A 15,889-nucleotide genomic window follows, 5' to 3' on the forward strand; every position below is an offset into this window, starting at 1 on the left:
AACTGAAGTGGCAGACTCTGCAAGAGAGGCGCTCTGCATCGCGGTGTAGCTTGCTCGCTAGGTTTCGAGAGGGTGTGTTTCTGGATGAGGTATTGAATGTATTGCTTCCCCCTACTTATACCTCCTAAGGAGATCACGAATGTAAAATTAGAGAGATTCGAGCGCGCACGGAGGCTTTCAGACAGTCATTCTTCCCGCGAACCATACGCGACTGGAACAGAAAAGGGCAGTAATGACAGTGGCACTTAAGGTGCCCTCCACCACACCCCGTTGGGTGGCTTGCGGAGTGTAGATGTGGATGTATGTATGTATGTATGTAGATCACAATTATCCCTTCTGACTTTGCTTACATTATGAAAAGTGACTTATGGATGTCAAGTTTGAACAAGCAGCACAATGTTAAGGAAGCACAATGCACAAATTGACTTTTAAAAACTTATCACAGTTTCATATAGAAATAAGTGTAAATTGATTTGGTGTTAACAATAATACAGGCGCATCCACAATTAACGGCTACTGACATGGTGGCTGGGTTCATGAGCTGTGAGTTTTGTTCCAAATAATGAGCCATCGCACAGCATTACATAGAGCCGAACCATTGCGTATATCTGTGTACCACATGCTGCTCTGTTCCTCATGCGCTCTGTTGCACAGCACATAGCACTTCACCCAGATAGGTTGTAGGGACTACCCTTATCTGTAGGTGACTGTTCCTGTCGACACTCCTGTCCTGTTCGCCGCCCACCTGGAGGAGATGACCTGCCTCGAGAAGGATCTCACTCCTACCCTAACACAACACACACAAATCAGATATAATACTAAACATGCCATCACTATTTCTGCTGTGGCTACCTGAGTTGGAAGAGGAATAGCAAGACAACAAAGAACCTTGGCAGCTGGAAGGTCCAAGACAGAAACACAAAGAAGATGCACATACATGTGAGCACACAAACAACCCTGCAGCAGCTAACCAACACAGTTCTACACAAGCAGCTACGCAGAGCAGCACAACACTGGCCAGCTGCCCACCTGATCATGATACACAAAAACACTTGCCTCAGCAAGCTAAACAAGACCCAGGATGAGAAACCACAAATGTACGTCGTGAAAGGAGTCTATAATACAGCTCCAAACAATATACTAAAGGCAGAAATTACTGCTCTCAGCTGGGATTGTTTGAGCTTGAGCCACATGCATGGTTTGTTTACACACATGCTGCAAGCAAACTAACTTGTGGAGTTGCCTAACACGGCTCACTCCCACAGATTTCTGAAGCAGTTGCTCCTGCTTCATATGGTCATAGGGTAGAAATGTACACATCATTGCATGCCTAACCCCCTTTCCCCCCCTCTCAACAATTCCAGAATTGCCAGTAGTTTTGGCCATGTAGCCACAATATGTGGCCTGGCACACCTGTGCCGCAAATGTGCCGTCAACCACACAGCATAACACTGCAAATCAGGAACATCAATAAAATGTGCCAGCTGTGGTGATGCCCATGTGGTGAATTACAGAGGGTGTGATGCCCACAAAGAAGCTCTGTGGCATAAAACCACCAAAGAAAACTAAGTGACCACTAGCACAGCTCCAAGCCACCCTTGCATCTGTTTAAGAGCAGAATCTCCTTTGCCGGCATTTTAAGTGGTGGGGGAAGGGCCAAGGACACCAAGAGCTCCAAAAACACATGAAATACTCCCTCAACAACAGAATCACAACCATTATGTGCCAACAGACAGCCCCATCCGTACCAATGCAAACACCATTCGCCCAAAACAACACTGAGTCAACTCTGACTGCAGTAGTCAGTGACATGTAAAATCAAAGAAGATGCATCAACACAAGAGAAACCAAAAACCCAGGAATGGATGCAAAAGAAACCAAAAAACAAAAAGAGAAACAATTCCACACAATAACAAACAAACAAACAAAACAGCCAAATGCAGGAATACAGTCAAAGAGACAGCCAAACCACAACTCTCATTACTCCCCCCTCCTCACCACACCAACACCACAGATGGGCCCCAATGAGAGACAAACACACACACACACACACACACACACACACACACACACACACACACACACACACACACACGCACGCGCGCGCCAACCCATCCACTATGCCAACCCAAGAACTGCAGCGACCAATACTACAGCCAACACAGTGGTCAACATAACAAACGTCCTCACAATAATCGATAGCATAATCAAGACACTATTCCCTACTCACATGTGGCTTAAGATACACCTGGGGGTGGGCACACAGTTCATGGTGGCTGCACCCGGCCAGCACATGGCTGTCATACAACCAGCTCTCACTGCATTGCCTAAACTCTTCCATGGATAATACACAACAACTGCTCCAACAGCAAAGACTGCTGCACTAACACAGATCCTGTTCTAGGAATGCAGATGGGATGGGCAACAAAAGGGTTTAGCCACCTTCATGGGAAAGAAGTGAATCTGGATCACTCTCATGAAGCCGGCCACTGTGGCCGAGCAGTTGTAGGCGCTGCAGTCCGGAACTGTGGTGCTGCTACGGTCGCAGGTTCGAATCCTGCCTCAGGCATGGATGTGTGTGATGTCTTTAGGTTAGTTAGGTATAAGTAGTTCTAAGTCAAGGGGCTGATGACCTCAGATGTCAAGTCCCATAGTGCTTACAGCCAACTCTCATGGGGAAAAAAAACTCCCACCAGACAGACAACTATGCTTCCCAGGCTGTTGGATGTACCATACTGGCTGATGGCACAGTGTGGCTGTGGGGGGGAACAGCAATCATCGTACATCAAGACATAAAATACACAAACATAGAACATCCAGCACATGAAAGATTAGAGACCGCATCCATCAGGTCTCATTTAATGGAGCAAACACTACACTAATATTGGTATACAGTCATCCTGATAACTTTATAACATGCGATATCAGCAAATACTTGACACAACACTGCAAATAATAGCTGCTGGCAATCTTATTGCCAATTACCCTGACTGGAATTCATGCATACAAAACAGCAAAAACTAAATTACACTAGCGCAACAAGAAACCATCCCGGGAGATATTCGCAGTGCACCAGGTGCCTGCTGTATAAACTGCACATTAACAAGCACCAGGGTAACCCACAGGGAAAAAACAAACATCTAAAACCACACAGTGGGACAACACACTCGCAGGACTGGATGCCTCACAGCATGGTGTGTGGAAACTAGCCTGTCATTTCACTAAGGAGGAAAACTACACACCAGCTCCACAAGGACCTGATGGACCAGCATACTCTGTGGAGGAGAAGGATGAACTGATGGCCAGGACACTAGTAGTCTCATACACACCAAACATGGTTCCATCTTACCCATTTTTCATACTTTAAACAAACTAGGAGTTCATATGACTTGTTACCCAGTCCATTTGTGATGTAGGAAGATGTACCAACATACATGAAATTACATGGGTCACCAAGCATACCACAGCTCCAAAGCTCCTGGTCCTGACAGCGTTCAAAACCATGTCCCCAAGGAGTACTCAGATAAGGCTGTTGAGTACCTAACACAGGGAAGTAATGAAAATGTTGACTTATCAACCCATACGACATGTTGCCACTGATCAGCTATCCAGGATTTATGCTCCTGACACCATGTTTTACGCTTCTTTGCATTAGTTATCACTAATGGTTTTGGTACAGCAGCTCATCCACGAAATTCACTTTATGGCATTCTCAGCGGACAGTGTCAATAGATACTGGGTCTCGAAAATGGCTATTGAGCTTGTCAGTCACTTTAGCCACCTTATTTTTGTGTTTTGTTAACTCATTTCATGCTAGCGTACAATGATCTCTGTCATTTAGTTTTGATTTCGCCAACTATTATGTTTGCACAATGATGTCTTTCCACACTCTGTATAGGCTATCACAACTGTTGAAACAGTTGCTCTTGAAACATTCAATAAGTTGGCCATCTTGGCTACTGATGCTTCACCTGATTGGGCCCCCACAATCTGGCCTCTTTGTAACTCTGTTCGGTATTTCATTGCACATCCACATCAGCCTCTGAATGTGAAAACAAAGTGTGCACTATTCATAAACAACCTGCACTGATGCCTAGTCTGTACTGAATACACACAGTCCAGCAAAATACATGACTTACCTGCATTATTGACCATCAAACACATCCACTCCATTACTACTACTGTTCACATTATTTTGCCTATCCCTTGTACATCACAAATGCCATCCTAAAGCACCAACACTTTCCTGGTTACAGGAAGGTGACCAAGGTCCTGTTGTTCAGGAAGCTAGGGAAACACCACCCCCTTTGACAAAATTACTGACCCATCAGTCTGGCGTGTTCACTCAGCAAGGTTGTTGAGAAGGTAATTCTCAAACATCTCACTAGGCACAGCATCACCAATAACACACTGAGGCCAGAGCAATTTGGATTCACGAATCACCATTCCACAACACAACTACTCCTCCGTGTAGTGGAACATATCACAGATGGCTACAACACCAACAAAACTATAGGGGAGATTTTCCTGGACATTGAAAAGGCTTTCGATCTATGCCACAAGTCTCACTAGCAAAGTCAGCAACATTGGTTTCCCCGATGGACTCGTACATCTCATACACCCATATATCATCAGATGCTTCTACACTCACATTCAGGGCAAACAAACACAACATAGATTACAAGTGGGAGAAGCAGTATCCTTGGGCTCCTCTTGTTTAACCTTTACATCAATGACTTCCCAACTACACAAAACACGACAGTAGCCATCTATGGGGATGACACAGCGTCCTAGCACAAGACTGGAAACTGTCAAACATTAATTCACAATTGAAGACAGCACTCAGAACTGACGAACCTTGGTTGGAATGACGGTGTGTTAAAGTAAATGTTGACAAGCGTGTGGCTTTTCTGGTCACATGTAAACCAAAAGATCCGTACAAACATCAAAACTGCAGACAAATAATGCTACACACATACCCAACACTTTTCTGTAAGGAAGTCAGATACTTCGGTGCCTGGCTGGATCAGAAACCTACACTGGGGACCATATTGAATAGGACACCACCACCCAAGCTAACGTGAGACTCTGACAGCTGTACCTTATGCTCAACACGCAAAGCTCTCTCAGAGGGGGATGTTGATGTCCTTATATACAATACTAATTAAACCATGTATGCAGCTCCAGTCTGGGGGTATGTGGCTCCAACACCCCTGTACCACCTGCATATCATACACAACAAAGTGCTGTGTAATATAAGCAATGCTCCGCAATACAACTGCACTGCAGATCTTCACAGAGGATACCAGTTTGAGACTCTCATGGAGGCATTCAAAAAACGTGTAATATGAGACACTCAAACAATCCTTTCTTACTTAACCCGGGAAACTGTAATCACAACCATAGGTGGAAAAACAACTGTCCAAAAACACTACTAGTTAGGGGCAATTAACCATCTATGGGTAGTAACAACACACAGACATGGCAAATACTGGTGACCCCTGCCACACAGCAATGTTAACTGGCATTGGCAGCTGTAAACTAGCCAACCAACCGGCAATGCAGGGAAGCTGTATTGCACATTAAATTCAAAAAAAACCGACCCATAATATTTACACAGTCTAACAGATTTAGGGCCAATCAACCACTCGTATAACAACCTCAGCTTGTTACAGGTGCAGACACTGCAGCTGGGCCAGGAGACTCATAGGGGCCCAGCCGATCAGTACCCCTCCTTGATGGGGCTGACACTCTTTATGACAACCTAAGCTATGACAATAATACCGAGCATTGTATGATACCCGCAACTAACAACCGCCCCAATACTACTGTGTTTGCTAGTTGATCAGACTATTGCAGAGGATTTTTTTTCCCTTGGCACTTTTTTCCTTTTGCCCCTAAAATCACTACCTTTCATTTACTTTTGCTCCCCTATCTATCTCCTCAATGCGACCATATTTGTGGGTAATCCTAAGCATACATGTGGATAATGTCACAGCCTAACACCCCATGGAGTACTTGATTAGTAGCTAACAAATACGGAGGTGACAGTAGATATTTTGAGATGGTCATTGTGTTGGTATTGGTGTGGATGTGGAGGGGCTCCACTCTTAAAAGGGCTTGCAGAAGTGTAAATAAGAACACACCAAACCTCTTATGCTCGCAAATGGCTCATTAAGTGAGAACATAATTCATAGCTCAAGAACCAAGCCATTTTTCCTGTAGCCACTTACAGTGCAATGTATGCATTTTTATTAACAGCAAATCAAGTTACATTTGTTTCCATAATAGATAGTGATGAGTTTTTATAAGTCAATTTGTACATTGTGCTTTCTTGAGCTATAATTGCACATGTCAATTTTTGTAGTGTATGCCAAGTTACAAGAAATAATTGTGCTCTCAGTATGGTCTACTAACAAGATAGCAGACATTATACTACAATAATTATGTATGCTAATAAACTGGATTTTTTATGAGTTATTGTTTTCCAACTTGCTTAAAGATAGCAGTACATGTCCCTATACAAAAGGAGACAAGTTATGTGTTGATAACTACAGTCCTATTTCTCTTGTACCAATACTTTTGAAAATAGTGGATCAAGACCTGTACCAACAAATCTGCAAACATTTCAGCTGCATTGGAACAATGGCAGAGGCTCAGTATGGCTTTATATAAAATTCATCTGTACTGAAAGCTGTTGAAAGTGTTGTTTCAACAGTATGCAGTGTTGGAAGCAAAATCATCCTTTGATGTCCTACGATTGACCTGAACAAGGCATTTGAGTGAGTATGTCATTGGATTCTTATCAATAAATTGAGGTGCTACAGCATCTGAGATACAGATCTCACTTTTATAGAAATGTATGTTGATACCAGAAAGCAGAGGGCATATTTTAATGGTATGAGCTAGATTCCTCGATGCTTTAAGAGGAGTCTGGGAATCTTATTGTTTATAACCTATGTTAATGACCTACCTAGTTTTGTGACATGTAAATCTGTTTTTTATGTTGATGGTACCACTTTCATTGAACTGGAAATGACATAGAGGACCTAATGGAATAAAGCAAAGCCAGCTTAGGAATTTCTAATACTTGTTTCAAAGGCAAAGAATTAACTGCAAACGAAAATGAAACAGAAAATGCAATTTTTAGTGTATCCAGTGGCAAAAACGACTGTATGTCTGTTAACCTTCTGGGTGTACAGTTGGATTCCTCCACACAGATTGTATATACACTAAATTATCAAGAGTAATATACCTATTACACGAACTTAGTGCGAGTGAAAACTTGATGATCAGTTCCTATTATGCATTTTTTCATTGCCACATAACATACTACATACTGCTTAGGAGCAGCTCCACTGGGGCCAAAAGAGTTTTTATGTGGCAGAAAAAGAGTATCAGATGTGTAACGAGTGTTTTCAAAAAGAATGTATCTTGTAGACCACCTTTAAAAAAACTGGATGTCATGACATTTCCATCAATAGTTATAATGTGATGCCTAGACTACACAAAATGAAACCAAGAGAGCCCCAAATTAAGGCAACATTTTCATTGTCACAGCACACATCAAAAACAAAAAATTGATCACCTCTTTACAAGACTAATCAACATTCACAACAGCTATACATGCCTTGGAGTAAAACTGTTCAACACTCTGCAACCAGGTGCCCACACTACCTCATTAAAAGCCTTCAGAAGTGTTTTACAAAGTTGGCCATAGAAGAATATTTTTAACCACAAAAATATATGTATTATTTAGGTTGTACAAACAACTAATATCTGTAACGTGCAAAATACTCAACGATGAAATAAATAAATAAAGGCAGACCAAGATGTCATGAGAAACTGGCTTGCAAATTAGGCTGGTGGGACAGTAGCAATAACTGGATCCAGCAGTGGTATGAGCCGCAAGTTTATTATGTCTGCAGGAGATGTCAAGGTTGTAGGGAACAGAACAATTTTGATGGAAAGGGTGAGCAGTGTATAAGTGCCCACTGATTCTTTCTTTTGGTAAATTTGGCATATGCTGGTTTATGGAAGCTGGCCATCAGAATAGAGCTGACATAAGATTCAGGTGAAGGTTAAGTGTTGATGAGCTGTATCAGATGTTGTAAGCATTTTAACAGTATGGTTTTACTTGTAGGTCAGATGCTGAATTCATAAGTTCATAGGGACCAGAGAAGTGGCTGATGGCCCATGGACTCTCAGAAAATCACTTTCCATTTGATGTATGAAACATGAGGAATACATGACCATCTTGATATCTGGAGATTATACGAGTTAAATTCTTGATTATTGCATATTTGTTGCTTAGGGAACTCATCACGGATTTAATCGCTCATAATGTGAAACAAATTCCCCAAAATCTAAAAATGGCAAAGAGCTTCATCTTTACACACACACACACACACACAAAATATCATTCCTGAAGTGGCTGTTGTACAAGAGCACATGAACACCCTAACTTTTGACACACACAGTGCTGTTAAAACGTAATGTAGATGCGGTAATTTGAAATACACAGAGATAAATCCAACGGGCTGTGCTACATATTGCTGCTCTAGACGCGGTGAAATTTGGGATCAGGGTCCCAAGCACACCTTCACTTTGGGGCACTGAGAAGCAAAACGCTCATCATCATCGATTTTGATTCTCACATCTGTTGATCTTGTGGTGTGACGGTTTATCTGTACTGTAGGCCCAAATGGTACGTATATCTGAGCATTCACGAAAAGCTGTGTTTCTCTGATACTCATTTAAATGGGGGGGGGGGGGGGTGAAGACGGTATCCTGCTGGTTTTGAGCACGTCATTCGTATTCTGCCTTGTTGGTAGATAGTACTACGTACTTGAATTTAATGGTCTCCGCAAACGGCAGTTTGTGTTTGGAGTTGGTTGCCTACTGTGCACGAATCCTAAGCTGGCTTTGCTTTATTTCATTAAGTTCTCCATGTCATTTCCGGTTCAATGAAAGTGGTGCCATCAACATAAAGAATAGATTTACATGTCACATGCTCTGTTGACCCTGTGTTAAGCGCTAACAGAAAAGAAAAAAGTTAGCCGCAAAGAAACTACGGCATTCCAGATCAGATTCGTTGTATGATGAAGTGACGAAATCAAATAAGCGCGAGTAAAAGCGAACATTTAACAAAGAAGTGTATAACAAGCGTAAGTTGCTGTATGGATGCAACGTAAGACTGCCTAATTGTCATCCCAGAAGTTAAATTTGTTAACTAACACATGAATTAGGGATCTTGTGTATTTGTCCGAAAAAATAAAGAAGCACGAAAACTCCCACTTATACAAAAATGCGGAATGGAGAGTAGCGAAAGCATTATCTCGTTCTTGCCGTAAACTGTACTTAATTATGTATAGAACAACAAAATTTCACAAAAATAATTCTTATTTTTTCAGACAAGCTATGCATATTATTATTATTATTATTATTATTATTATTATTATTATTATCATCATCATCATTATTATTATTATTGACCGCGGTTGAGGTTGTATACATATGTTGTTAAACATAACTGTTATACAGCAGATGCTATTAATATCGCACTGTCATATTTATCTGAATTTGAGAATTTGTGAACACCCATCTTGTATACCTACGAGTCCCCACTGATTCATTCATTCAAAAGATAACCTAGGAGATAAGCCATAGGAATAGTGTACAGAATTATTGGGAGATTTTTTTTTTTGTGAAGCACATCCTTCAGTTTATTATAAAATGAACTACTGAAAGATATTAGAAGATATGCTGAAACATAAAAGACGCATGGCTATTTTTAATACAACGCACCGTACATTTTATTTTTGTTACAATGCATTCGTGGACATCGTTGTCCCATGCGGCAGGTTTCGGATTTTTTTTTTTATTGTCGTGGGAACGTTGTGTCTTAGATTATGCGACATATGCATTCCTTTTTCTAAAGGGTCGTTCTCAGACCAGTATATTTCATAGCGCGCGTGAAAATGAAAGGCACCCTGTTGCTCATTTTAGTCCTGACACCGTTGTAGATTCATAGATATTATCATTTAATGATAAGTATCATTCAATTGAAGGAAAGTATCATTCAATTGAAAAGAAGTTGAGCGACACTTTAAAACCAGTTGGATGACCGTTTATAACACGGCAGTCGTGGCCGAGTGGTTAAGGCGTCTGACTAGAAATCAGATTCCCTCTGGGAGCGTAGGTTCGAGTCCTACCGACTGCGAATATTTTTATCTTTGCCTGATGGTTTTTGAGAAAATATGGTGCTAGAAATACAAAATTCACGTGTTACACTGCCATTAAAATTGCAATATAATGGAGGAGGAAGGCAGCAGACGTCAAATTCTCATGAAGTGCATACGTATACTGCGTGTAGCCTTCTGCATTTGCAGAGGTATCGGATAATTTACATGTTTCATAAAAAAAGTGTAACTAAACCTAATGACAAATGTAACTGCGAAGAAAAGCTTATTACGTGGCTCTGCAATATCATCATTTTTAATTTTGTCTTTGCCGAAGGTATAGTGGAAATAAAATTCAAATGCGACTCAGGGCATTGGCATCCCCTCCTGGAAACTAGATACAGTGCTTTTTTTCATTACAGAATTCTCTCGAAAATCTATCAGCCATTGCCTGCGAGGCCAATAAATTGCAACTTTAACATTGCCGAACGTGACGAGAAATATTGCTATACCAGTCACTATTTATTTTTTATTGTCTCGGTTACCACTCTATTCGCGGAAAATTACGCCGATTCCTTGGTGCGGCTGCGTGTTTCGGCGCCGGTCTGCAGTCCAGATGGATACGAACTCTGTCGAAACTCGTGTTTTCAACGTTTTCTGCGCTTACTGATCTGTAGAAAGGAGCTGGTACATGGATTTTGCTGCAGATTCCCGGCACATAAAAATGGCACATAAAAATATGTGTCAGTCACCCATTCCTAGTTTTCATTAGGACGCCCCCGACTCTTGAAGTACAGTGTAATCCTGACAGCAGTTTACAGTTTGTCTGTATAATAAGAAACCCATAATCTCTTGCTGATTCTGCATTCAGTTCTACACGACAAAGCTATTGCGGTTCACTCGGAAGAGCGTAGCAGTGGTATATTGTAGACGTTTACACCTCTGCTTAATGACAAGCACATCAGTCGAAAACAGAAATACATTTTTCTGCGCAAGAAGAAACTGAAAGCGTGTGAAATTCCAAGGTCTAAAGAATGTGAACCATTGCGCCACAAGCAGTCGCAGAGCAAAGCAATGTAGTTGGTATGTTGCTGATTGATCTAACGAACTGCAGAGGCGGGGATTATCTTGACTGTTAAAAGCTGGATCTACAACAAATTTGAAAATGGTTTTGGAAGCCTCAGATGAATGTTTCATACGACATTTTGTGTTCATTTATGCCAATCGACCGCGGTCAAGCAGATGGCACTGTTGCAGTGCCTGCGCAAAGAGGAGGCCAGCCGCTCAGTCATTTTCCGAAATTATGGAGAGAAGGTGAGCTTTGGAGTTGTGGTGAGAGGTGCTATCCGCTATGAGTGGCCACGTGGAGTTTCAGGCAAAGAAATTCATAACCGCCTTGTTGAGGTGTATGGGTCAGGTGTGATGTCGAGGCAAATGGTGCGGAGATGGTGTTAGCAATTCAGTGATGGACGTCAGCAAGTGCAGGAGTGGAAACATCTGTCACATGCCCGAAAGAAGGTCAAAAGCTCTCCGTCTGTAGGTAAGTGCTATTCACCGTTTTCTGGGACGCCAAAGGAGTTTTGCTGCTGGACTTTCTGAAGGATGCGACCATCAGTGCTACGCAGTACTGTGCCACTCTGTCGAAATTGAAAGAGGTGATTCGGAAAAAGCGGCCTGTCCTCCTCAGATCTGGCGTTCTGCTGTTGGATGATACTGCAAAACCACACACGGCGATGGCAACGCAAAACCATATTGCAACTCTTGGTTGGGAGCGCCTACACCATCCGCCTTACAAACCGGATCTCGCATCAAGTGATGTCCATCTGTTTTCTGCTTTGAAGAAAACTGCCAGCAGGTGTGACCGAGCGGTTCTAGGCGCAATGCTGACGGCAAACAAACCGTTCAACGCTTCTTCCGTATGCAACGCCCTGATTTTTTTTCCTGGAAAGCTTTTTGAAGCTTATAAAGCGGTATGACAAATGTCTCAATGTACTTGGAAATTATGTAGAAAAATAAAGATATGTCTTATCTTTAAGGTTTCATTCGCTGCTTTCTTTCTTTCTTTTTTTTTTTTTTTTTTTTTTTTTTTTTTTTTTTTTTTTTTTTTTTTTTTTTTTTTTTTTGTCGAACACAACTCTGACCACAGTCGACAGGGGAGACTCATTTTTCAATTCCCCCACGTACTTTTTTGATGAGTCTTGTGCGCAAGCTCTGATTTTCCTTATTTTATTACGTTGATTGCTGCTCCCTATGTAGGTAGGGGGCAAAAAAATATTTTCGTATTTGGAGGAGAAAGTTGGTGATTGAAACTTATTAAAAAGACTCCGCCGCAACGATAAACGTCTTTATGTCCACCTCAAATCCTGTATCATGACAGTGACACTCTCTCCCCTATTTCGTGACAATACAGAACGTGCTGCTGCTCTTCTTCAAACTTTCTCGGTGTACTCCGTTAATCCTATATTGTAAGGATCGCAGACCGCGCAGCATTACTCCAAAAGAGGATGGACAAGCGTAATGTAGGCAGTCTCTTTCGTAGATCTGTTACATTTTTAAGTGTTTTGCCAATCAAACCCAGTCTTTGGTTTGCCTTCCCCACATCATCTTCTGTGTGTTCTTTCCAATTTAAGTTTATATCCTTATAAAAAGAATCAGGTGTGCAAATGAAAGACTGATTCATGAGGTTCCTGTAGAGTGGATTTACACAAATAAGTAAAAAAGAGAGAGAACTGTGTGAGTAAGCTGTGTAAACAGGATAAATGCGAGTTAGAGGTTAGCAAGTAGACCTATTGTTATAATTCAATAGTGCAATAGAAGGAGAAAATAAATAAAATTCGGGACGTATTTTCTACTGGGGAGGTCCGAGCATTTCATCTACAGTAGATTCAGTGAGCCAGCGTCTGTGGCATGTGTCATACGCGAGTACGCTTAGCGAACAGGCCGCCAGAAACAAAAAGCTCAGCAGGGCAGTGTGTGACTACGAGCAATTCAGCAGGAAGAACGCAAAAGAGACAGAGCTAGGTGGGCCTTGGATGCATCTGTAACATTGCGCAAGAAACAACATTCACTTTGCAACTTCCCACACCGTGGATTTGTCAATAGGGCTAACATACCAAAACGAATTGTAAAGCAAATGTGGCAGTTGGAATGACTAATAAAAGAAGACTGATCATTATGAATGACGTTTAATAGCAAATCTCCTTCACCAACCATAATAAATAGGCCGGCCAACAAGGCAGTAGGCACTTCATCAGAAGGACTGAGGGTGTTCATCTTGTTTACACTTGATTCTCTGATTGCTGTTAGGTAAGAGTTAACAGTTTGTGCAAGATCATTCCAGTTCTGCAGTACATCTCTGCTACACTGTTGGGAAAGGATGAGTGTATCTTTGTGAACTTCCAGGAGCCAAATGTTGAGACTAGAACGACAACTGCTGCTGATGAGCCACTCAGGGGACAGCCACCACAACACTAAGCTGGACACAAGCTGCCCCTAACGTCACAGCCTCCGATCCACCATCTACTTGTTGAAAGGCAGGTCAGGATTGGCAAACAGCGCAACATCATGACAGCGCAGTCAACCGATGGGCAGTAGTGTCGGTTTTCACGATAACCGACAACATAGCGACATGCAGTGCCTGGTTGGCCAGTAGCATCGGGCATCATGGCAACTGACAACTCGGTAGTGTGGTATGGGAAGAAAAGAGGAGTTATGGGAGAGACTGGGTAATGAATAAACATGTCTTACAGTTGATTCTTCTGTTACTGGCCTGCTGACGCATCCAAGAGTCTACCATGACCAACCTGAACACAGTAGGGGAGTAGCCAGACATGCTGATCCCTAAAAAGCTTTAGAAAAGTGATTGTGTATATACTGCAAGCCTTTACGCAACGGCGACTCGTGAGTGGAGTCAGCATGTACAGTGCCTGTTAGTGATAGATCTCAGCCACGAGAGAAGGAATGGATCCATTTCTGCTTGTGAAGCTATGCAGTAGCTAGAGCTTTCACATATCATTCCTGTTACCCTTTGGCCTCACTCTGGAGGTGTAGTATTCATGTTTCTTCCACCATATGGATATAGTATTCTCTGTTGTATCGCTGGGTGATGCTACAGTCATCTGTCGTCAGATGACGCTGCATCCTGTTGTGAAGGTAGATCAGTTTTTCGTCTTCCTATGTCATGTACAAGTAAAGTATTGATCAGCCCGTCCGGTTGGCCGTGCGGTCTAACGCACGGCTTTTCCGGTGGGAAGGAGCGCCGGTCCCTGGCACGAATCCGCCCGGCGGATTTGTGTTGAGGCCCGGTGAGTCGGCCAGTCTGTGGATGGTTTTTAGGCGGTTTTCTATCTGCCTCAGCAATTACGGGCTGGTTCCCCTTATTCCGCCTCAGCTACACTATGTCGGCGATTGCTGCGCAAACAAGTTCTTCACGTACGCGTACACCACCATTACTCTACCACGCAAACATAGGGGTTACACTCGTCTGGTGTGAGACGTTCCCTAGGGGCGGGGGGTCCACCGAGGGCCGAAACGCACAATAACCCTGGGTTCGGTGTGGGGCGGCGGAGGGGTGAAGTGGACTGCGGTAGTCGTCGTGGGGTTGTGGACCACTGCGGCGGCGGAGGGGTGAAGTGGACTGCGGTAGTCGTCGTGGGGTTGTGGACCACTGCAGCTGCGGTGGGGATGGAGCCTCTCCGTCGTTTCTAGTTCCCCAGTTAACACAACATAACATAAGGTATTGATCAGTATTCTCGTGAAAAAGATCATATTTTCCCATCGTATGAATCTGTCAAGTTTTGATGGGTACAACTCGATTTGTCAAAGAAGTATAAACGTATTTCATTATCAAATGTTGCTGCTACATGGCTAGTACCCGTAAGTTCACATGTCTGAAGACTCTGTGATGATGTTTATGTTATTTTAAATAAATAATCACCGTCCATCCACACACAATTCATTTTTGTGGTCAATATTACAAGCACAGCACCTTAATATATAATTGCTTGGGCTGCGAGCCACCACACAAGTGTCACCGAAAGTGTTAGATTATCGAATTGGCTGAATGCGAATAGCGTTTCACTCTACCAGGAGTTGTAACTGATGAGTGGTTGGCTGACTATGGGCTGTCAGACTCTTATGTCTTAGGTGACACAGCGACCCTGGCATTTAATAGCTCTGCCCAACCTTCTGAGGGCATCATTGGTGCATGGTGACGACTTCTTGACCAATGAAAGGAAGGAAAATGTATTTGTTTAAATAAAGATTTAAGTGTTCCTACTAAACGGTATACGGTTTGGACTTTAACTTTGGGAATAAGTTGAGGCAAGCCATGCCCAGAATGTCTGTCGTCTCTCCCTCCTAGTGTTTGTTGAAATATAGACACATGTGGAGATTCAATTTAGAGTTAGGAGAAGCAATGACCACACATCCCTTAGTGAATAGTAGCTGGGGAGAACATGAAGTAGGTCAGCAGCAAGGCTTGCACTAACATCCTTTGCCTCTGACATCGTAGTGCCTTTATTCAAGAACTCAGATTCCGATGACACAGAGCCTGTCCTCGTATGCACTGTTTGCCATGTTCAATCACATCTTGTATTCCAGGTTTCCCATCTTGGATTCTGATGTCATGGTAGAGCCATACCAGTATGCCAGAATTCCACACTGTTATAAGTAGCCTGAAAGGTCTGAGATGGACTGTGATGTGACAA

The 15,889-nt window shown here is 42.6% G+C and overlaps 1 non-coding gene across 1 annotated transcript; it reads left to right on the forward strand.

Moving 5' to 3' along the window:
• Positions 1–10,140: 10,140 nt before the first annotated feature.
• Positions 10,141–10,222, forward strand: Trnas-aga (transfer RNA serine (anticodon AGA)). Its single transcript has one exon. It is a non-coding gene; the product is annotated as a tRNA-Ser (tRNA).
• The last annotated feature ends 5,667 nt before the right edge of the window (positions 10,223–15,889 follow it).

Source organism: Schistocerca gregaria, chromosome 8 (assembly GCF_023897955.1).
Source record: "Schistocerca gregaria isolate iqSchGreg1 chromosome 8, iqSchGreg1.2, whole genome shotgun sequence".
In the NCBI taxonomy this organism is placed as follows: domain Eukaryota; kingdom Metazoa; phylum Arthropoda; class Insecta; order Orthoptera; family Acrididae; genus Schistocerca; species Schistocerca gregaria.